Source organism: Dipodomys spectabilis, unplaced genomic scaffold (genome assembly GCF_019054845.1).
Source record: "Dipodomys spectabilis isolate Male_0828 unplaced genomic scaffold, ASM1905484v1 ptg000295l, whole genome shotgun sequence".
NCBI lineage: Eukaryota > Metazoa > Chordata > Mammalia > Rodentia > Heteromyidae > Dipodomys > Dipodomys spectabilis.
The window spans coordinates 2,034,970-2,057,778 of NW_024870972.1; the positions used below are offsets into that span (position 1 = coordinate 2,034,970).

At 37.3% G+C, this 22,809-nt stretch overlaps 1 pseudogene; it reads right to left on the reverse strand.

Annotated features, from left to right (window-relative positions):
* Window positions 1-4,121: 4,121 nt before the first annotated feature.
* Window positions 4,122-4,221, reverse strand: LOC122127004 (annotated as a pseudogene).
* Between the last annotated feature and the right edge of the window lie 18,588 nt (window positions 4,222-22,809).

Genomic DNA, 22,809 nt, shown 5'->3' on the forward strand with positions numbered 1-22,809 from the left:
TGAGGACATGACAAAATGGTAAGAAGAACCATTTTGGGGGCACAAGACACTCAATTCAAACTCTAATATTAGGGTATTAAAGAAAAAAAACTATGATTTTAAATAATTGGAATAATGGTAAGATTTGAGTATTTGAGTGGAGAAAAATCCATGAGAGAGATAGAATGAACCCACATTGCAATACTTTCTACTTAAGTGATAATGTTTTGTGGTACTTCAGACAAAAAAGTTACCTTGCTAATGAGTATGGATTTGCACTTGGGTGATGGAAATACTCTACTTACACAGGGGTAAATTAAATAGATTTTTGGGGGTAGATTGTACTTCTTGAACTAAGAGCCTAGATGATGTCCCTGAGCTTTTTCTCTCAAGGCTACCACTCTACCACTTTCAGCCACAGTTCCAATTCTGATTTTCTGTTGGTTGTTTGGAGATAAGAGGCTCATGGACTTTCCTGCTCAGGATGGCTTCAAACCACAATCGTCAGATCTCACCCTCTGAGTAACCAGAATTCCAGCCATGAGTCATCAATGATTTTAATAATTTAGTAAATTGTGCAGTTACAGAAGTTATAAATTATCCTTATAACCTGTGTAATATATGTGTGTGTGTATATATCAATGCATACGGATAGAAATATTTTAGCATATTTTTGTATCTACAATAGAGTTGTGAAATCATCCTTCATTATAAAATAAAATGGTAGCCGGGCGCCGGTGGCTCATGCCTGTAATCCTAGCTACTCAGGAGGCAGAGATCTGAGAATTGCAAGTCAAAGCAGACAGGAAAGGAAAGTTGGAGAGATTCTTATCTCCAATAAACCACTCAAAAACCGGAAGGGGCACTGTGGCCCAATTGGTAGAGTGCTAGCCTTGAGCTGAAGAGTTGAGGGAGAGCGCCCAGGTCCCAAGTTCAAGCCCCACGACAGACCAAAAATAAATAAATAAAAATAAAATAAAATGGAAACAAAAGTTAATAAGGAGCAAAACAAAGAGAATTGTCACAGGTTTCTTGTTGTGAATGTAATATGAATTGTGAGAATCAGTTTGGCAAAATCATCTCTACTTTAACAAAATGGATAATAGCTATTAAATCCAATCCATCTATTTGCCCATATTGTGCATCCTCACACATGAGTGTCAAAATCAAACCACAGTTTCTGCCATTGTATTTATCTCACCTGTTATAAGTTAGAGGATAGATGAAGTAATCAAATAAAGATTAAAATAATAGTATGTGAGGCTATGAGTTAGAGCTGAAAATGATTTTAAGTATGATAATAGCTTATTAAATTGCATATTTCTTACCTTTACTCTATTGTCATGTCCCTCATTCCCACATTAGAAAAGTACATAGAAGGTTCTCACTAAATTATATGTACAATTATGAAAAAAAGTATTGAAAAAATATGGATACAGTGTGGTTTTAGCTTGTTGTGACCTGTAGGGGGTAGTGTGTTTTTAAGGATTTGCAATACGTTCTAATGGAGATGAAGAGAGGGATGTGCTTATTCTGGAAAACTGGCTAGAGGGTTGTTTCCAGAAAGATAGTGATGAATTCTTCCAAAAGGTTACAGTAAAATCACTTTCACAACCATGTTCACTGCTGCACTATTCACCATAGAAAACTGATGGAAATAGCCCAGATTCCCTTTGGCAGAGGGATGGTTAGAGAAAGTGTGGCACATGTACACAATTGGATTGCACCCATCCATTATGAAGACTGTTACATTATTTGCAAAGAAATGATAGATCTAAAAATATGTTAAGTAAACTAAGTCAGAGACACACACACAAAGGACCCATGTTCTGTCTCATATTTGGAAGATAGAACTTTATGCAAGTTTTCACAACAATATTAACCAAAGCATGCTATTTGCAGAGGAGAATTTCAAAGGTGTATTTTCTTATAAAATTGAATTTTTAATCCAACAAAATGAATACCAGGAAACTATCACTTAAGATGTGATGGGAATTCAAAGGGAAGGAATAAAAACAGTTATGGAGGAAGAGCGTGAAGGCATAATATTCAATACAGATAGAATGAAAGTAGAAAAAATTAAAGTGGGGTGAGATTTGGAAGGGTGTGGAGAAGTTATGTAAAGATCCATTGTACTTAAAAACTGATTTGTTGAATGGAAATTCTCTTGTACAATTATTTAAGATAATAAAAATATAATTAAAAACAATGGAGACATTTTATCTTAAACTGTGTTCTCTTAAACCATGAGTCAATATAATAGTTTCCTCCTCAGAAATGTTCTTTGCAGGTATGTTCCTCACATTAACAGAAAAGTGATCAGCACAATGTATATCAATCCATCACATTGCACATCATAAAGAGACACACTATAAATTCTATTTCCATCTCTTTTAAAAATAAAATTGTTTGCTCTATAAATTGATCAGAGGCATGGATTTTGTGGCTAGTTAGTTCATTGAACATCTGTCTCTCTCTTCCTCTCTCTCATTCATGGTTCTCATATGATTGTTCCATAATTATCCTAATTTACTTTGTTGTTATATTTTTGGTTGCATCATTTCACTTTCTGCTCTGCCATTTCCCAAATCATTTACATAGAAAGTATTATTTCCTATGTTTTCATTCCTAGAATAAGCTGCACATGGAGACACCACTGGTCCTCATTTTCATTCTGTACCTTTTAATACGGAGGAAAATCTTTCCTCTGCTTTCTATCAATTCTCTACTCTCCAGTTAGAATAATTTAGAATAGTAAAAATGGAAAAAGAGAAAATAAGTCATGGTGAAAAAAAAAGATGCAGAAAATTCACTGGATTTTTCTGAACAGTTCAACCAACGTCAACTACTGGGGCAATACATGGACACCTCATTCCGAGTGGTACTCAAAGTCTCTGGTTAGGCAATTCTGATGAAGACAAGGAAGAAGATGAAAAAGTGAGGAATGGTATCATTTGCAAGAAAAAAATGGAGAAGGATCCAAGCAAATTTCTTCTTTGGGTTGCCGAAATTAATCGGCTTTCTACAGTGTGGTGAAACCTTTCCAAAAAGGCCACTCGTGTAAATACTAGGGATGACGATGAGTATACCGCTCTTCATCAGGAAACCTACAGTTGACACTCACACATTGTCCATGAGTTGGTGGCTCGAGGCAGATATTCACGCAATAACTGTGAATGGCTGGACACACCTGCACAGTGCTTATACGTGGAATAATACCAGTGTGGCTTCTTTCTTACTTCATCATGATGCAGATACCAATGTCTAAACGAAAGGCCTCTTGACCCCCTTGCATCTTGCTGCTGGGAATAGAAACAGCAAAGATACGTTTGATCTCCTTCTTTTGAACCATTATATTAAACCAGGTCTGAAGAACAACTTGGAAGAAACTGCATTTGATACTGCCAAAAGATAAGTATGTATGACTACCTCTTTGAAGTTGTGAAAGGCTGTACAAATTGTTCTCCTACGTCTTAATGATTTGGTTAAGTTACTTAAATTTCAAAAATGCCAGTCCATCCTTTGTCTCTGTACAAAATATCTTACTTTAAAAATTCATGGATTCCATGGTATTCTTCCAAATGAATTGCCTGACTTTGATGTCAAAATATATTCAAGAGTTGTTTGTATACATCTATAATGATTTCTGTAGAGCTTGTGATTTTTTAAATCAGAAATAATTTTAATGTATCTGTTGAAATGAGTAGTACAGAACCTAAAGACATTTCCGGTGCTTGTCTGAAGAAAGTATATTTTAACATATTCTGTATTCTGTTTGTAAAATGTCCATAATCTATTTCATTCTCTCCTAGATATAATGCTTTGAATACTACATTGTTATATATTATATAAATTCATTAATAAATGTGTCCTTACAGATTGCATTCCATATAAAAACAGTTTAAGATTCTTCTTTCTCCTAGGTCCTTATAGTATTTTATTTCTTTGGGATAAAATTAAAATGTTATCTAATTTCAAAAGTTTTGTAAAGGTTATGCTATGTAAAGACCTTTCTAAATTGAAGATTTAATACACTGATGTCAAACTAACTTTTAATTATATGAATCACATATGTTGTTACACTTGTATTTTTGTAATCAACTTTTTAAAAACTGTTTTTCATTTCTAGCAACTGAAGAATGAAAAATATGGAATAATTAGCATATTTTCATATCATCCTTGTCCAAGTGGCATGTTAATCTCTATATTGTTGTAATTTATGTATACGTGCTGCTGAAGCATGTAGTATCCTGTAAATTTAAGTTGTTAACAGGCATATATCCTTGGTTGCCTATTTGTAGCAAGGAAACCTTATTGTTACTAACAATGTTATTGATCTTATTTCTCTGAAATTCTGTGTATAGTGGAAAAACATATTGTTTGGTAGATTGCTCAAACTTGCATTTTTTTGCCAATGACTATTTTAAGTCTTTTTCATTTTAAATTTGATCATACTTTGAAGCCTTTATGGCTAGGTTCAAAGAGATGGCTTTTCAAGTACTTATTTATCAACTGAGTTAGCTTTGTGGAGCTAATGGATTCAAAGTAAGCCTTGCTGAACTGCTACTTCTAAACTTTTGCAGCTTAAAATTTCCCAAATGAGGTCTTACTGGCACAAATGTCTACTGACCCTTTACCCTTCTTCCATGCAGTAACAGACAAAACAGCATATCTTACCCTGACAGCAAAGATTATCTTACTGGAACAAAACTAATCTTAGTTACAAGGGATCATAGAGAAATAAACAGTTCTGACTAGAAAGTATTTTATCATAATATAATTGTTTATTATACCTACCATTTCAAAAGTAGCTAAAGCCAAGAAGGTGAAAAATAATTGTTCTTATGCATGATTACCTAATGTCCTGACCATCCAACCAGGCAGGAACTTACACTATTGAATTTCTATCACCAAATATTTCCATAGCTCCAGGGGAAGTCCATATTTTTCTCCTTGATATTAGGCCTTAAATTGGTAATGTTTTAATCACAGTGTTTCCTCTTGCCTCTAGGCTGTAAATCTACAAATGGTAAAGCTTTAGGTCTAACTCTACCAAACTCTGGGGTAGAGATAATGGAATAATACTGTAAAACAGAGTTGCCTTTGATACCCTAACCACAACAGAACAATGAAAAACATTTCCTTATATTACATATAGTTATATATTTTATATTTATATGTGCTAATTTTATGTTTCACACAATGAAACTTACTAGAATTAATCGATAATTTGACAAATAAATTGATATTTATTACAATAAATAAATTGGAATATAAATAATTAGGTTTAGAATATATATTAGAATATAAGAAGTATCAATATCTTCGGTATAAACTTGTGATACCTTCTAAGTGTTCTTAGTCTACTGAATTCACATGGTAAAAACAATGTTGTTTTCCTCTAATCTGCAAGGGATTTTACTCTGCTGCTCTGGATATTGTTTTAACTCGTTGGCCCAGAATGATTTTCTAAATATTTCTGATCATACTCAAATTTTGCTGATATGATGTCCAAAAGGTATTATTATTCTACAGGACCCACGCATCCTAGGATCCCAGGTCCCAGTTATCTGCATCATCAGATAACAAGGGCAAGTCTTCCCACCTAGGCCCATGCAACATGCCAACAGAAAGTAATTGAAGACTCATCTTAACTTCTCATTTCCTATAATAATTTAGTGCCCCAATTACACAGGGTTTAGCAGTAAGCAATTGTAACATGCAAGGCAACTTAAAATTGAAAGATGAGATCACAAAATCTGAGAGAAACTACTGTAATTCACACTTTCAATTTACAGATGACTAGCCCATATGAGTGAACATGATCACAAATGTCACAAGAATATTTTTAATACCCCTCTCCTAATGATTAATGAAAGATTTCAGTCTAGTATAAGTAGGGCAAAAAATAGTTCCTGGAATGATAGATCCATAATTTCTCGACCAAGGCTCGGAAAACTTGAATTAGAAGTCAAATATCATTCAGAAAAACATTAATTGAGAAGATCCTTAGTGCTTCAAAACACTGGTACTTCAGTAAAACTTGGTTATGTAGTATAAAAAGGTTGTCATTCTCAAATCAATGGTAACCTATATTTAATCTCCTGAAAATACATTCCTTTTCAAATAATTTTTTAGGGGGTCCGGGTGTGGGGCCTGATCTCTGGGCATGGGCGCTGTCCCTCAGCTCTTCAGCTTAAGGCTAGGACTCTACCACTTGAGTCACAGCACAACTTCCAGATTTTTTTTTGGTCATGTGATGCTGGGGAATTGAACACAGGACCTCATGCATGCAAGCAAGTGCTTTACCACTGAGCCACCTTCCCATCCCCTCAAATAAACTTTTTAAAGACACATTCTCCAAAATAACATTTGACGAGTAGATGATACTTAGTGACATTACAAGTTTTTCAAGTGGAAGGAACAAGTTACAATAGAGTTGATTTATTATCCAGCACTAATACCAAACAGGTTCAACCATTCCTTAAATTATAGAAATAGTAGCCCCCTCCATTTGTGTTGTTCAGTAGATGCCTTCCAGAAATGTGTTACATAGATCAGCCTCCCATATTTCAAGCCTAAACATTAGCTAATAAAGTAAGTTTCATCAAATAATAAGGTACATTTTCAAAGATCACGGATATATGCCTTATCATGTTGATTGATGTTTTCCTTAAGAAAGATGACTTCAAGTTTTGAATATGGGTACTCATCAGAAATGTGACAAACATAAAATCTGTCTTCTATTTCTATCATATTCCTCCACAGTAATAAATTTTAGTTTTCTTCTTTTCCCAAAAGTTATAGGTAGTAGAAAATATTATCCCATGTAAAATAAAATAATCACAAACCATTGTACGAAGCCATTTATAAAAACTGCTATTTAGGAAAACATTCTAAGCCATTTTTAAACTTTCTTGTTGACTAGAGATTAATCTTCTAAATGGATAAGAATAAAATCATGTCTAGGTGCTTCACGTCTCCAGTCTTGCAAATTGTTATTGCAGATGAATTAATTATGGAAATATAAGCTGATATCAGTTCAAGTATATGCAGGATTGAAATGCCATGGAATGTACATAAACCTGTCAAAGTATGAACAGACAGTTTAAAAGAATGACTATCAAGAAGTTGAAACCAGAGAAGAATATTAGTAAAAACCTAGAATGAATGAAAAATGAAAAAGTGGCAAGTACAACTAGAATACTCAATGTACACATGTGATAAAGGAAGTGGTAAATCTGAAATAAATCTTGGAGAAGAGGTTGGTTGAGAATGATAGAAGGAGTGACTCTGATCCAGGAGCACTGGACAATTACAAGGACATATTTAATTGTAACACACTACCACAACCTTTTGAAATTCAGTTAAAAACACAACAAATACCAAACACACAAAAATCACAACCAAACGGCAATCTCTAGAGAGTATGAATATGACCTCTCAAAATTTTAAATAGTTAATCAAAAGCATTATGGGAAAAACAAACCAACTGTTCAAAGAGGGCAGTTTGGGGTAGGGGAGAATTTTGAACAGACTTAAATAGATTGTCTAACGTTACAAATCACCTACATCTGCAGCAAATATTTTCTAATGGGAGATCTCTTTGTCTGAACTGGATATTCCAGTCCTGAGATACACTTGATAGCTGGTGAATATAGAATGGAAGAAACAAGAACAAAACCCATTACTCCATTGGAGAGAAAACAGTCCTCTATGTTTTCTCTCATCACTCTTTACTACTCTTTTTCATACTTTTCAGTCAAGTGATTTTGAATTATATCTTTCCTTCTTTGTTCTGGCAAAGTAATCGGTCAGTGTAATTCACTAAATAGTATTTGCCATTTTTTCTATTATGCTGTTTACTTGTCCAAGCGAGTCCATTAAACTTCCCTCTTGTATTTGGTTGCCACGAAAACCCAACATCTATGATAATGAGGACAAACTCTCATGTAAAACGTTGTCTCCACAAAACCAGTCCAAGAAGCTGTGATCACAAATATTTAGCTATACTTTTTTGTTCTTTTACCTTGAAAGTCTTCTTGTGTCTAAAGTGCCCACAAAAATAAGTACTCCACCACTTTTTGGTTCAATTACTTCTAACCTTAAAGATATAGTTTGCTAACAAGATGCTTAGAGGAAACCGAAGAATACTTCACTTTTATCTTCTCACTTAAGACTCTTGTTAGATACCATATCAGGAACAGTGAAGTTATTCTTTGCAAAATTACTTCAATAGATTATTTTTCTCTTGGTCTTGCATTTGCTTAACAAGATTTATGGAGGGGCTGGGAAGTTGGCTCAGTGGTAGAATGCTTGCTTTGCATGCTCGAGGCCCTGGGTTCAATTCCTCAGCACTACATAAGAAAAAAAGCCGGAAGTGGCGCTGTGGCTCAAGTGGTAGAGTGCTAGCCTTGAGCTGAAGAGCTGAGGGGCAGCGCCCAGGCCCAGAGTTCAGGCTCCACGACCAGACCCCCCCCCCCAACAAAACCCAAAAAAACAAACAAACAAGATGTGTGGAGAAGAATAGAGTTAAATCACCCATACCTTGGATGACAGTGTCTGTTACAAAGGACAATACTTCAATGTCCTATTTCTATATCCTCCTCTTAGCTCTTACCTGATTTCCAATTAATCACAGCTTCTTGGCTTAAAGTCTAGTGAAGTGGAAGGACAATAAGGCCTCCCCCACTGCTACGTCTTCATGGTTTCTCTTTTAAAACTGTTTTATTTGGATGTGGAATTTATTTTTATATCTTCATTCGATCTAGTATGCATTGAAGTGAGCCAAATAGGCTCTGTAAAACCACTTTAGGTAGCAAAAATATTAAGACAATCTATTTTAAAAAGTTTTGGCCTCCCTCCACTGCTGAAGCCAATACGCTTAGCTAGGGCTTCTAAGAACTCTGTTTTCTTACTATTTCCATTTGCTCTTCTTTTCTGATCCCAAAACTTTTTGGCTTATGTAATAAGAGAAGTCTTCACTGTCTCATGTTAATAATGATATTATATTTTTGAGCCACTTAGAAATGTGAAATCATTGGTTTGTAGTATTCAATCAGATTTTTTTCTGTGTTTCAGTGCTTTATGTGCAAAGACATTGTAGAATGTATTATAAACAGGAAAGTGTAAACCCAATACCTTCTTTCATTTTGGAGGGAACTTTCTCCCTAAATAGTTTGACCCCAATTATCTTTTTCAGATAATTACTGTTTGGTTAGTAAAGGTCAAATCATAATTTTGATGTCTATTTTTAAAGAAGTTTGAATTTAAATTCCACTACAACCTTGTTTCACACAGTAAGAGTTTATTTCTTGGGTAAAGACAATTCTCAAGGTAACCTACAGGATTTACAGCAAGGTTTGTGAGGTTTGTTTGTTTCGTGTGAAAAAGAGCCATCTTCACCCACATTGCCCCTCTCAGCTAAGTCTCCATGGATTTCTTTGCATGAAAGCCTATTATCCCAGGCAATTTAAAAAAAATTTTAATAGGCTAACTTGTTAAAAATTTTGAACAATTAAAATTTACCTGTCATAACTTTAAAACTCTTTTGAAATTCCTTTAACAGAATCCTAATTCAACCTTTACCATCAAAAACAGTTAACATGTAGTTTTCATAATATGGTGTCCATGCAACTATTATTTTCCAGGGCCTTTGTTATGCTATATATATGACCATATATGCTGATGCTAAGCAAAATGAAATCCAAGGTATGGAAACAGAGATTTTTATTTGTGGTTGTTGTTTTTAATGTACTATGTGATTTCTATTTTCTTTTGGCATTTTTCCCTATGGTTTATTCCCTGCTGTATTTGATTTTGATACCCTGTGTATTGGTATACATTTACCTTAATTAGGGAAGGGAATAGGAACAACAAAATGGCGAGAAACAGGACAAAGGGCAAACCAATACAATAGCAATGCTCACAAGACAATATGATGGAAATGTACATAACAACTTGTGAGGGGTATTGTGGTGAAGGAAAACTGTGAGAAAAATGAGAAAGGGGATAACAAGTTTGAAACATTATGTATTCACTACCTTACAATTTCTGTTACTCCACTTTACATAACTTTGACAAGAAAATTAAATTAAATAAATAAGCTACCCGAAATAAAATTTCACTATATTGGTATAGTAAATATTATTATTTTTAGTAACTTTTAAAAATCAATACTATTTGGCATTAAATATGAATTAATTACCCCTTTTTAATCAAAGGGCCATCAACTTGAATGTTATCTACCTAGACAATATTTTCACAATATACTTGCCAATACTTTGAAAAAAGAATAAATTTAAACTTTCTCATACTAAAACAGAAAACAGTTTCATTCTATTGAAACCCATAACTTTTAAAAGTAAATAAGTTGTTAAGAGGACAGAATATATGTGTTCTTCAAAATTCCTATGACTAATAACTACTCATTTTCAAATTCTGAACATTCCTACCTGAGAGCTTCAAAACAGTACCTGCTTGCATGTTATGTAATTCTGCAATAGATTCATATTCCAATGGGTTGCTACAGATTGAGAAGTAAACAGAAAAATAGCCACATTCTGGAAAAGGATAAAACTATGAAGCATCTGTAATAATGAATTCTTCAAGAGTAAGCAATTCTTGATCAGAGTAAGCTATTATTTCTATGACCATTAATCAGAAGATTTATGCCATAAAGTCATCCTAGCCCAACAGTTTCCAAGGTGTAGGGTACACCTCAAAGTTCCCTTAATTTACATCACGAATAGCTTATCTCTATTGTGAAAAAATACTACACCTCTGCTAATGTGATGCCTTCTAGGTTCTGGAAAGAACACCACAATAAACTGGGTTGCATCATTTTCCCCCACTGGTATTCTTGAGATCAGAACATTTGCAAATATTATTCATATTTATACTTTTTTAACTATCAAAGATATTCAGGATGCTAAGAGTGCAATGTTACAGTTCAAAGCCCACCCAGGCAGGAAGGTTCCTTAGATGCTTATCTCCAATAAACTTCTCAGCAAAAGCCAGACAGAAGTGGCACTGAGATTGAAGTGGTAGGGCACAAGCCTTGAGCATAAACAGGCTCAGAGACAGAGTTCAGGCCCAGAGTTCAAGCACTAGGACAAACCAATAATACAAAAACAAAAATGAAAATAAACCCCAAACCTAGCATTTTTTCTCATTGTATACAGAGGCACATAATTAAGGAAATTGCTTCCTGTGTTACATAGGTAGAAGAAAGAAGATGTCACACAATTATTCTCCTCATACTATGTTATACCAAAGCCTCAAAAAATTGCTTTTTCTAAATTTATAAATTAATATCATCCATTTCTTGGCAACTCTGTCTACATTATTCACATTATCATTTTATACATGAATTGTTGGAATTATCTATTAACTAATTTCTAATTTTATCTCTCTTGAAAGAATATTCTAGGCAAGTAGACTGCAAGAATCATTTGTGAATTTGTCAATTAAACCCTCTACTTCAAAATAATTTTGGGGCTGGGAATGTGGCTTAGTGGTAGACTGCTTGCCTTACATGCATGAGGCCCTGGGTTCGACTCCTCGGCACCACATAAGCGAAAAAACCAGCAAGTGGTGTTGTGGCTCAAGTGGTAGAGCACTAGCCTTGAGCTGAATAGCTGAAGGACAGTGTGCAGCCCCAGAGCTCAGGCTACACGACTGACAAAAAAGAAAAGAATTTTGTAGTATCCAATAGAATATGAAATTACAAACAAAACCAAAATATTTATTTTAAATCTCAATTCTAATTTAGCAACATTTACAAAGTCCTACATTAGACAAACTTTGCTATTTCTCTGGCTTAAGCTTTTGTAATCCTTCATTATTTCTTTGGAATCCAACAGAATGATGATTACTTACTTTCTCAAATTTTGGAAGGTATTCATGAGTCATTTTGCATCTAAGAATGTTCTGTAATGGAGAGAGAATTTAAAACACAAGTGAGGATTATATATGAGTTGCATTTCAATAGGTAACTTGACTTCTCAAAAATGACAAAATTAGCCCAACCTTCCAACTCTGTATTCCTTTCTTGTTTGGTTTGTTTTGTTAAGACAAAATTATACTACCTGGGAAGGTATCACTATGTAATTCTACTCTCTAATCTGTTTTAGTCTGAGTGCTAGAATTCTAGGCTTATATCACATTGCCCTGCCATAGTTTCTTGTTTTATTTAATCTAGTTACAGATTAGCAATTCTGAATTTCTCCAGTGATATTACCCCCTACACTGCGCAGACTGTTCCTGTACTATTTTCAAACATTTTCTAACATTTGACACAGGATATGAACATTTTCACATGCACCTGCGGGGTCTCTGATTCATTCCTCAATGGATCCAATAACTTTAATAATGATTACTTGATTCTCTTACTATCTCTGGTCCCTACCTATGTAATATTCTCAAACATTTTTGAAAAAAGTAATTTGAGGACTTTCTTATATTAAAAATTATCACATGATTCTAGTCTTACTCAGGACATATTTTCTATTGTTTTCTAACTTTTCTACATTTTATGAGAGTCGTTTCATTTGTGTATTTGTGTGTGCACATATAAGTGCCTCAGTGTGTATGTGCATGTTTGTATGTATGTATGAAAAAGCCTCAAGCTCTTATTCATCAATCTTGCTCATGACTGGTACTCCATCACCTGAGCCATTCTTCCAATCCAGCTTTTGGCTCCTCAATTATAGGTACTGTTGCAAAGACTGTTCTTCCCTAGCTGGATGCAAACGGAACTTGCCAGACTCCTTTACATTCTTAGGTTTTATTTCTCTAGGAGTATCAACTTTTAAGCTATAATCATTTTTGTGAGTGTAAGTCTATGCTCTAGCCCAGTTTTTTAACTCAAGAATTCATATAAAGATAGATGAATATACCCATTACATATCCTGAGTGTACACTGTTAGAAATGTGATAGTAAGCTGAGTGGTGGTGAGATCTGAAGATTGGGGTTCAAAGCCAGCCCGGGTAGGAAAGTTTCGGAGACACTTTTCTGCAATTAACTACAAGAAAACTGGAAGTGGCACTGTGGATCAAATGGTAGAACATTAGCCTTGAGCTGAATAGCAGAGGAACAGTGCCCAGGCCCAGAGTTCAAGTGCAAAGACCACCACCAACAACAATAAATATATAAGGAAAGAAAAAGAAATATCATCTTAGCCAGCAGTTCATTACTAGTATAAGCCCTGTTCTCTCAAGATGGATTTTTTTTTCCAGTTAAGTCCATGCTCTTATATCTGACTTGCCTTGGAACCAGAATTATACTTCCATTCTACTTTCTACAGAGTTGTGTGATTAGCAAGCGTGATTTAGGAAGGGAGTGGCCTCATACTTCGTGTTCCAGCTAGGAGTAATGCTTTCTCTATATCACTCCCATAAATCTGCATACTGGACTTGGCTTTATTGTTTCAATGTTGTCTTATTTGTAGAGTCTTCTATAGTGTATTGAACCCATATATTTTAACACAGAACTTCTCTTTCTCCTCTTATTGCTATAGTTTCCCTTAATGTTAACTCATATACAACTGGGAAATAATGTGCTGTACATACACTCACAAAAAGAATGATCTGAGAACCTTCTTCCCATTTAAAATTCACTTTAATTTACAGAGACCTTACAAAGTTTGAACTCAATATACTCATGGATAATATACTTATAAGCAATATAAATTTCATATTTTCTCTTTACTGTTTTCTCTGAAACACATGTTACCTCAGTTCCAAAGGTGTCCTTGTGTTATTTCAGTGAAGCCAGAAAACATTCATTATACCTCAAGCAGCACCATCGATTATTACTTGAAGTAATGGTAACTGGATATGGAAACTGATCCCAGGAGAGGAATGGAACATTGAGGAATGACAAAGTTCAAGTTAACTTGTGCTTTCCTTTCTACTGTACAAGAAAAGAATCCCCAGGCTTGAAGGAAACTCTGTCCTGGACTTTTTTGAGTATGTTCTTTACTCATATAAAACTTTTCTGTAAAGTTATAGTTGAGAGTATTACAAAAAGAAATAATGTGCCATTTGAAAGCCATCATAGAATAAAAGGAAATAACGTTGTTTTAAAAGTGTTCTACTGCAAAGAAACAAAGACATGGAGGTTTTAAAGTGCCTTATGGATGGATATTTCACCCCTGAGATGAATCTCTATTTGTAGGAGTCAATTATCAATTTGTTTAGTCTGGTCCTGAGTTCTCCAGAGCAATAAGGATTCCAAAAAAGCAGGATCCAGTGAGTATGATCACCAAAAGGAGCCTCTTGTCAAATGAGTACTCCTTTAAGGAGAGTCCCAAAGAAATATCTGTTTTTTTTTTTTTTTTGTAGTTTGATTGTTTGTTTAGTTTGTGCTGGTTCTGGGGCTTGAACCCAGATGCTGGACCCTGTCCCTGAACAGTTTTCTTTCCTGCCCATCTGCCCCCAAAGCTAGTACTCAACTGCTTGAGCCAAAACTCTACTTGTTCTTTTTTGGTGGTTCATTAGAAATGAGTGTGACAGACTATCCTGCCTGGGTTAGCTTTGAACTAAGATAGTAAGAAAGCTAAGTGACATCAACTGAATAGACTTCTCTTTTGAAACATCTAATATTTGATGAAGTTTGTAAAGCTAATATTTGACAATTTTTAAAAGTAGAGAATATGTCCAGCAAAGAAGCCATAAAGTAAATAACTTAGAAAAAGTAGGTTTATTGAATCATTTTGGAATTTATTTTTCTGCTTGGGAAGATTATTAATCTTGTCATTCCTTTGGGGGAAACAAAGTCATATTTCACTTTATTTGTTAGTCGTGGGGCTTGAACTCTGATCCTGGGCGCTGTCCCTCAGCTCTTCAGGTCAAGTTGAGTGCTCTACTACTTTTGCTACAGCACCACTTCCTGGTTTCTGGTGTTTAATTGAAGATAAGGGTCTCATGGGCTTTCCTGACCAGGCTGGCTTTCAACCACAATCCTCTGGTCTCAACATCCTGAGTAGCTAGGATAACAGGGGTGAACCACCAGCACCTGGCTCATATTTGCATTTATGTGCACTGAATGACACTATGTAGACAAACAATGGAAATTTGAACCCAATGATGCCATTGCAGTTTTTCAGAAAATTTGAGGTAGCAATAAATATGTCCTCCTTTTCCATTCTGTTACATTAATGCCCCATTAGCTATGGGACCCCTCCATTAGCATCCTCTACCACCTGTATAGGTGTATTTAGTATCAGGAAATGTTCATAGAGAAATATAGAAAGACATATTTTTAGAAAGCAAAGCATATCGAGTATGAAAGAACAGCATAGAGAGAGATACATTTATCACACAGAGATTAAGAACTAGCCTAAGAGATTTACAATGCTAAAGGCAATGAGGAATAAGCCTAGTTGAAAACTAGTTTTTCAATAACCAAAATTGTTTTGTAGAACAATTTCTGGTATACCTTAGTTACTATCATTCATTCCTTCCATCTGGAGTTATTTTTTCTCTTGTGTCACAACTGTTAATTAGCCTCTGCCTTTTTGTTGCAGTCATTGACCATAAAGGTTTCCAAATGTCACTTAGATTACCCTTCTCTTTGTGATTAGCAGTGACCACACAAAATCCTGGAATCTTTGAATTTCCAGAATTAATCTTCACCTGACATCTAAGCACATTCCTGGCATTAATTGCTGTGACCTAATAACCAAAACTTTTTTTTTTAACACATTATTATAAGTAAAATACATGAATTAGAGACTATTGTCAGGTGTCAGTTTGTAAGGAGCAATTATATATTCAAAGTATGGATTCTTTATTTTGCATTTACTAATTTTTTTCTTTTTATATTGTGAACATTCTGTACAGAAAGGTTATAATTACATGGGGAAGATGAGTACATTTCTTATCAAGCATTGTATCCTCCTCCTTTGGTTCCCCTTCCCACCCTCTCCCATCCTCCACCTGCCCCCGGACCCAATCCTCCTTCCCAACCGCCACCAAAGTTGTAAAGTTTGTTTTAGACATAACGACTTGCATATCTCATTGTTGCAATGGGTCCACCTGTATCCCTATTTAAATGATGATTTTTTTCCCTTCCCCTCCACAAATTATACCATTATCAAGTACAGTGAAAGCAAGGATTATACTCTGGGTGAGGGACATACAAAACAACAAAGAAATAATTTTATTAATGTGTTAGAAACAATCACGTGAAAGAAAAAAACATTTAAATACATATCATAGGGTTCATTTCCCTAACAGCAACTTATCTGATCTTTTCTGCTTGACTCAGACATACACTAGTTATTGCGAATAAGGGAAACCCAGGGCTTTCTTTCTTCCTTTCTTCCTTCCTTCCTTCCTTCCTTCCTTCCTTTCTCCCTTCCTCCCTCCCTCCCTCCCTTCCTCCCTCCTTCCCTCCCTCCCTCCCTTCCTTCCTCCCTCCCTTCCTTCCTTCCTTCCTTCCTTCCTTTCCTCCTTTCTCTCTTTCTTTCTTTCTTTCTTTCTTTCTTTCTTTCTTTCTTTCTTTCTTTCTTTCTTTCTTTCTTTCTTTCTTTCTTTCTTTCTTTCTTTCTTTCTTTCTTTCTTTCCTTCTTTCTTTCTTTCTTTCTTTCTTTCCTTCTGTCTTTCTTTCTGTCTTTCTGTCTTTCTTTCTGTCTTTCTTTTTTTTGCTCAAGGCTAGCATTCTACCACTTGAGGCACAGCACCACCTCCCGTGTTTTTTTTTGTTTATGTGGTACTGGGGTATTGAACCCATGGTTTCATGCATGCTAGGCAATCACCGTGCCATGAAGCCACATTCACAGAGCCCTAAGTGACTTTCTTAAGATGGCATTACATTTTCATTCCATAACTTTATCATAATTTTTGCCAGGTGCTAGAAAATGATGTAAAAAACAATACAATACAATAAGTCCAGGAAGGTTGGATGGAAAATGAATAACCGTCATGGTCTAGACAGGGCACAGAGGGGCTTACGTCATGGAACTGTTTCAACAGTCTGAGCTAGACAGCTCCTGACCCACTGCCCACCTCCTGAATGAGAAGGCTACCTTGGGTTCTAGCCACATAGGGACACTGGGCCACCTCATCCAGAAAACATTCAGCCAGTTACTATGAGAGAGACGAAGAAAGAAAATCAGCATTGTGCTTAAGTTGGGTGCTGGTGGCTCAGAACTCTAATCTTAGCTACACAAGAGGCTGAGATATGAGGATCAGGGTTCATAGCCAGTCTAGCCAGGAACGTCTGTGAGATTCTTATCTTCATACAACCACCAGAAAACCAGAAGTGCGCTCAAGTGGTAGAGCACTAGCCTTGAGCTGAAGAGCTCGGGAACAGCGTCCAGGCCTAGAGTTCAAGACCCACAACTGAGAAGAAGTGGATTCCCACCACATGAAGTGGACTGAATAGCACCCAGGGAGCATGGTAGAGAAGTCAGGCTGAGCTTCCTGTGACCTTGAGGTCATAAGCAGGTCACCCAGCTTCTCCGTGCATCTGTTTCCTCAGCTGCAAAACTTAACAGAGTGAAGGATCCCCTTCCTCATGGGGATAGGGTAATGATGAGAGCCATGTTTTGTTTCATAATCCCATACCTGTTGCACAATTAATAACAGATCCCACCTGAGCCCTTTCCAGGTATCTTCCTGTCATATGCTCACAGAATTGCCGAGAACCTTATCTGAAGGATGCTCCCTCTGTGCCTAGCCATGCTCCACAGATCCCTCTGTATAAATCACTTGTTTCCTCACTGTCCTGTGAGGTGACTGAGGTCCGATGGTTTCGGCACTATCAAGAACTTCACCTGTGGTCAAGAATCTGCTGGCATGGACTAAAAGTTTGGGATAATCTATCTAAACCAATAACTGAGCATGGCGCTACACGTCTACCATCCCAACTACAGAGGACCATGCTTGATGGAGCATACCTGTCACAGATAGGAGGACCCTGATCCAGCACAGCCTGAGTCTCTATTGAGTCTCTTTCTCAGAAATGCCCAAGACAGAAAGTTGGCTCCTCATAGCCAGGGAGAGGAAACAAGCAGGGGGTCATGGTGCCCCCAGTGGAGTGTCTGACCAGGGGCAGGGGTGGTGTTGGGGCAGCCACTCACCTCTGCTGCTTGGAGAAGATGTTGGCAGCCATTCCAGGTGGGAAGAGCAGCGATGGAGGTGGCATTGTGGGCACATGGGCCCAGAGCAGAGGACCAGAGTCAGGGACCTGGGTGGGGCCTTATGCCTGCTGGTAGTGTGCCATTGCCTGAGGTTTGAAACCCAGCACCGCAAAAAGGGGGGAGGGAGCTGGGGCGCTGGTGGGAGCATCAATTTCCTACTATACTCCAGTCTCTTGCTGATCACTCAACCACCTCTACCTTCCTCAACTTCTGGTAGTGTTGTAAACAAACAGAGGGAATCCTGGTGCTACCCAGCAGCATGGAATGTGGGCGTGGCCACCATTCTTGTATCCCATTGGTCAGAAAGGAACATGAAAGAATAGGGGTGTGGCCGGAATCCTGTGATGCAGGCAGTATGGGCAGAGCAAGATGACAGTGGCTACCCTAGCCTTTTTCCCAGGGAACTCTGTCCAATGCAGTTGGGGACAAGAGGGTAACCTGCTTTAGCTGGATGGATGCACAGTTTGTTGTGTATGTCTGTTTGTTGCCAATCCTGGAGCTTGAACTAAAGATCTGGACACAGTCTGTGAGCTGCTTTTGCTCAAGGCTGGCCCTCCACACTTGACATGTTGGCACTGAAGTTGGAAAGGGGTCTCAAGGACTTTCTTGGCTTGAGTGAATTTGACCATGATCCTCCTTTCACAGCCTTGTAAGTATCAAGGAGGACTGCTGAGAGCCACTGGTGCCTGCCTAATCATTGGTCTTTCTGATGTTCTTGGACAGACTGGTGAGTACCCTATTCTCGGGTTGATGTGGTGGGAGCTGGAGCCCACAGTTTGAATCCTGATCCTTCCACCTCCAAATGGCAGGAGATCCTAAGAAACTTGTTTCTATCTATATGATACCCAATGGAATATTATGTATGTCATGATTGAATGGGTATTTCTTGAATGATTCTATGATAAAATTATACACAAATATATTATAGGACACTAATCAATTTAAGTTAATACTTTATTAAGCATTTAAACAATCACATTCATAAAATGGACACATAATGAAATTATGTGTCAGCATGTCCTCCTGGGGCAAATTGAGCTGACAAACTGTGCCCAGGACCTGAGATTGAGCCCAGGAGTTAACAAAATAAGAACAGATTGACATGCAGATGGCAGTAAGCTAATAAATACATATCTTTATAGAGTGCCAGAGATGTCTATACATTATTTAGTTTTATAGACTACATTCTTACCAATTCTTGGGTATTTATTATGTGTCCATGTAAGTAATGTAATTGTTTTCTTTCTTAAAAGAAATCAGTGTCGTGAAATCTTTGTGTTCCTGTAAGTAATAATAATCTTTTAATGCTTCATAAATATTAAATAAAATCAATCAGCCTCCTGAAATCATGCTGTCTAATTTTATGGAGCACTATTCACGAACAACTCATTCTGTGACATTGACAACATTCCATTGTTATTCCTATGGTTGGAAACCTATTTCTTAGTATCTCCTGCCATTGGTTGGTCAGGGCCTATATTGCCATGTGAGCCTATGGCTTCCCCAATAGTCTGCCAGCCTTCAGCAATGCAAGGTGTAGTACTTTTTGCAACAGTGTAATTCAGACTCAGGAGGGTCACGTGCAAAGGAAGAAAACCTAAAAAGGCCACAGTTTTTCTGTACATTGTTTTCCCTGAAAGGCCTGGGGGTCGAGGATCCCAGGATCAGCTGTGAGTCCCGTGGCTGCACCCCAGCCTAGGGTGATCGAAGCTGAGGCAGAGTTACCACGACCTGAGTTCAAGCCCAGTGCTGAGAAAAAGTTTTATAAAATTAGTTCCCTGGCTTGCAATTCCCGCTATTTTTTCTGCCAGGTGTTGGATTTGAACTAAGGATCTGGGTAAATCTGCAGCAATGTGGATGAAGGGGAAGATCACCGTACTTGAGGATAAGAAAATCAAGCCTGTTCACTAGTCCTGAATTCAAACCCCATCCCTGGAAAACATACTATTTATATACATTGTAAAGATAGGATTTATACTTACCTATAGATGTTCAGTCCATACATGTTTGGTGTGGTTGTTCCTTGTATTTTTTGTTTTATTCATTTATTTACCATTGATTTTACTATATGAAACCCATTTCGTTTATTACATTGATGACATCCTATCACAGAGCACTAGGTTTGTTGAAATGTACTCCATCATGCTTGACACCTAGAATTCTCAGAGAAAAGGAAAGCAAGTTTCACCCTCGGCTTCTTACTTGATGATCCACTTGTTAATATTGCTGGGATCTGAACTCAGGGCCTAGAAGGGCCAATTGGCCAATAAATCAAGGTGAACACACCAACCTGTGAGCAACCAAAGAGCTAGGTTATTCCCAGGATCTGATATTGATCTCCAGGGTGGTCCACTATAAATTCATAATTTCATATGTTCATAAATACATGTGTGGACAGCATCTTGTGTTTGGTGCACTTCTCCTTATTTTGTCTCTAATTCATGGAGGTATTGTTTATTTTACTAAGTATGGTGACAGGTATAACTGTGCTGACATGGACGACAACCTGTTGCCATGGTTGTAGGGTTGCCTATGCATTCTCCATCCTCTTCTTTCACAGGAGAGGAAAACGTGTGTAACAACTGGCTTCTGACATCAGAATGAATCTTTTGTCAGTGCGGGGATTTGAACTCAGGTCTAGGTAGCTCTGTTTCACTGTGGGAGAATTGAAGCTCACCATCCTTGAAGACTAGAATGTCAGGCCTGTACCAGGGCCTGATTTGAAGGCCCAGCACTGGACAAAATAATAAGCCCACCTTTTTTAAACATAAGATCTCTCTTTACCTACAGGAGTGGTATGCATCTTGAGTTCATTGTAGTTATTCTTTTTAATTTGTGTCTTATTCATGGATATATTGTGTATTTTATTGAGTATGGTGACAGATATAACTGTGCTGACATGGATGAAAACCTATTTCCATGGCTATAGAGGTGCCTATATAGCATTCTCCATCTGTGCTGAGACCCAGGACTTTCGCAGGACAGGAAAAAAGGTGGATCAATTGGATTCTCACATCAGGTTGAATATTTTGGCAGTGCTGGGATTTGAACTCAAGGGCAAGCAGGCCCAATGAGTGAAAGGGACATGTTGACAACACCAGCCTGTGAGCCACTAAGGAGCTAGGCCATTCCCAGGACCTGATTTCCAGCCCTGGTGGGTGCCAATACAGCCATAAATTCATAATTAAACAGAGGATCTATATTTCTAAACATTGGTGGGTGGCATCTTGTGTTTGGTGTAGTCATTCTCTTTATTTTGTGTCTTATTCATTGATGTATTATGTATTTTCTTGAGTATAGGATGACAGATATAACTCTGGTGAACTGGATGACAAACTATTCCCATGAGTATAGACTTGCCTATACATTCTCCATCCTAGCTGAGACACAGAACTTTCACAGCCTAGAAAAACAGGTGCAACAACTGGCCTTTCACATCAGGGTGAAATTTTGGCAGTGCTGGGAATCGAACTCAGAGCCTAGGAGGCCCAACTGCCCAATGGGTTCACGTGATCACACCAGACTGTGACCCACTAAGGAGCTGGGTCATTCCCTGGAACTGAGATCGAGCCCCAGGGAGGCCTCAATAGTCCTCAATGCATCATTGAAACAATGGATGTATATTCACATCCGTGTGTGGACTTCATTGTGCATTGAGTGTAGTTATTCTCTTTATTTTGTATGCTATTCATGGATATATTGTGTATTTTCTTGAGTATATGATGACAAGTATACCTGGACTGACATGGATAACAACTTATTCCCATTGCCACAGGGTGGCCCATTTATTCTCAATCCTAGCTGAGACCCAAGACTTGCACAGAAAAGAAAAACATGTGCAAAGATTGGCTTTGGACATCTAGATGAATCTTTTGGCAGGGATGGGATGTGAACTCCAGACCTAGCAGGCCCAACTGGCGAATGGGTCCACATGAGCACAACAGCCTGTGAGCCACGAAGGACCTAGGCCATTCCCAGGAACTGAGATTGAGGTCCCCCTGGCGGGGGGAAACTGGGTTGCATAATAGTCATCCATTCATAAGCTGAAGGTAGTACGCAAATAAGTACATATTTGTGTAGAGTAGGAGAGATGGTGACCTGTAATAGAATCCATTCTGTGTGACTACCATTTCTTGGATCTTTCTGGATGCCTCCTTTTCATGACTGTGATGATAATTATCATGCTTCATCAACTCTTCTTTACAAATAATCAATACTCCATGAGTCTTGCCTATCATTTCCTACTCCCATCATGCAGGAAGTACTCATTCAGGGATGAGATCGATCGCTTTCCATGACTCCTCCTAGGTTCAGAAACAAGTATCTCAGGGTCTCCCGCCATTCCCTCCTTGTAGGGAGGGGGGCTGAATTCAAGCCTCAGACCTGGACAACTTCATCTTACATACATTTTAATGTTAGGATTTATAATTCCGTACAGATGTTCAGTCCATATTGTGTTTGCTGTGGTTATTTATTTTATTTCTTGTTTTATTCATTTATTTACCATTTATTTTATTGACTCTGATGATACATATACCATTTATTACATTGTTTACATCCTATCACAAAGCATCTAGATTTTAGATGTGTTCTTCATCAAGCCTGGCAGTGCTAGGATCTGAATTCAGTGCCTAGCAGGCTCAATTCAAGAATGAGTGAGTTTGAGCATGGCAGCCTCTAG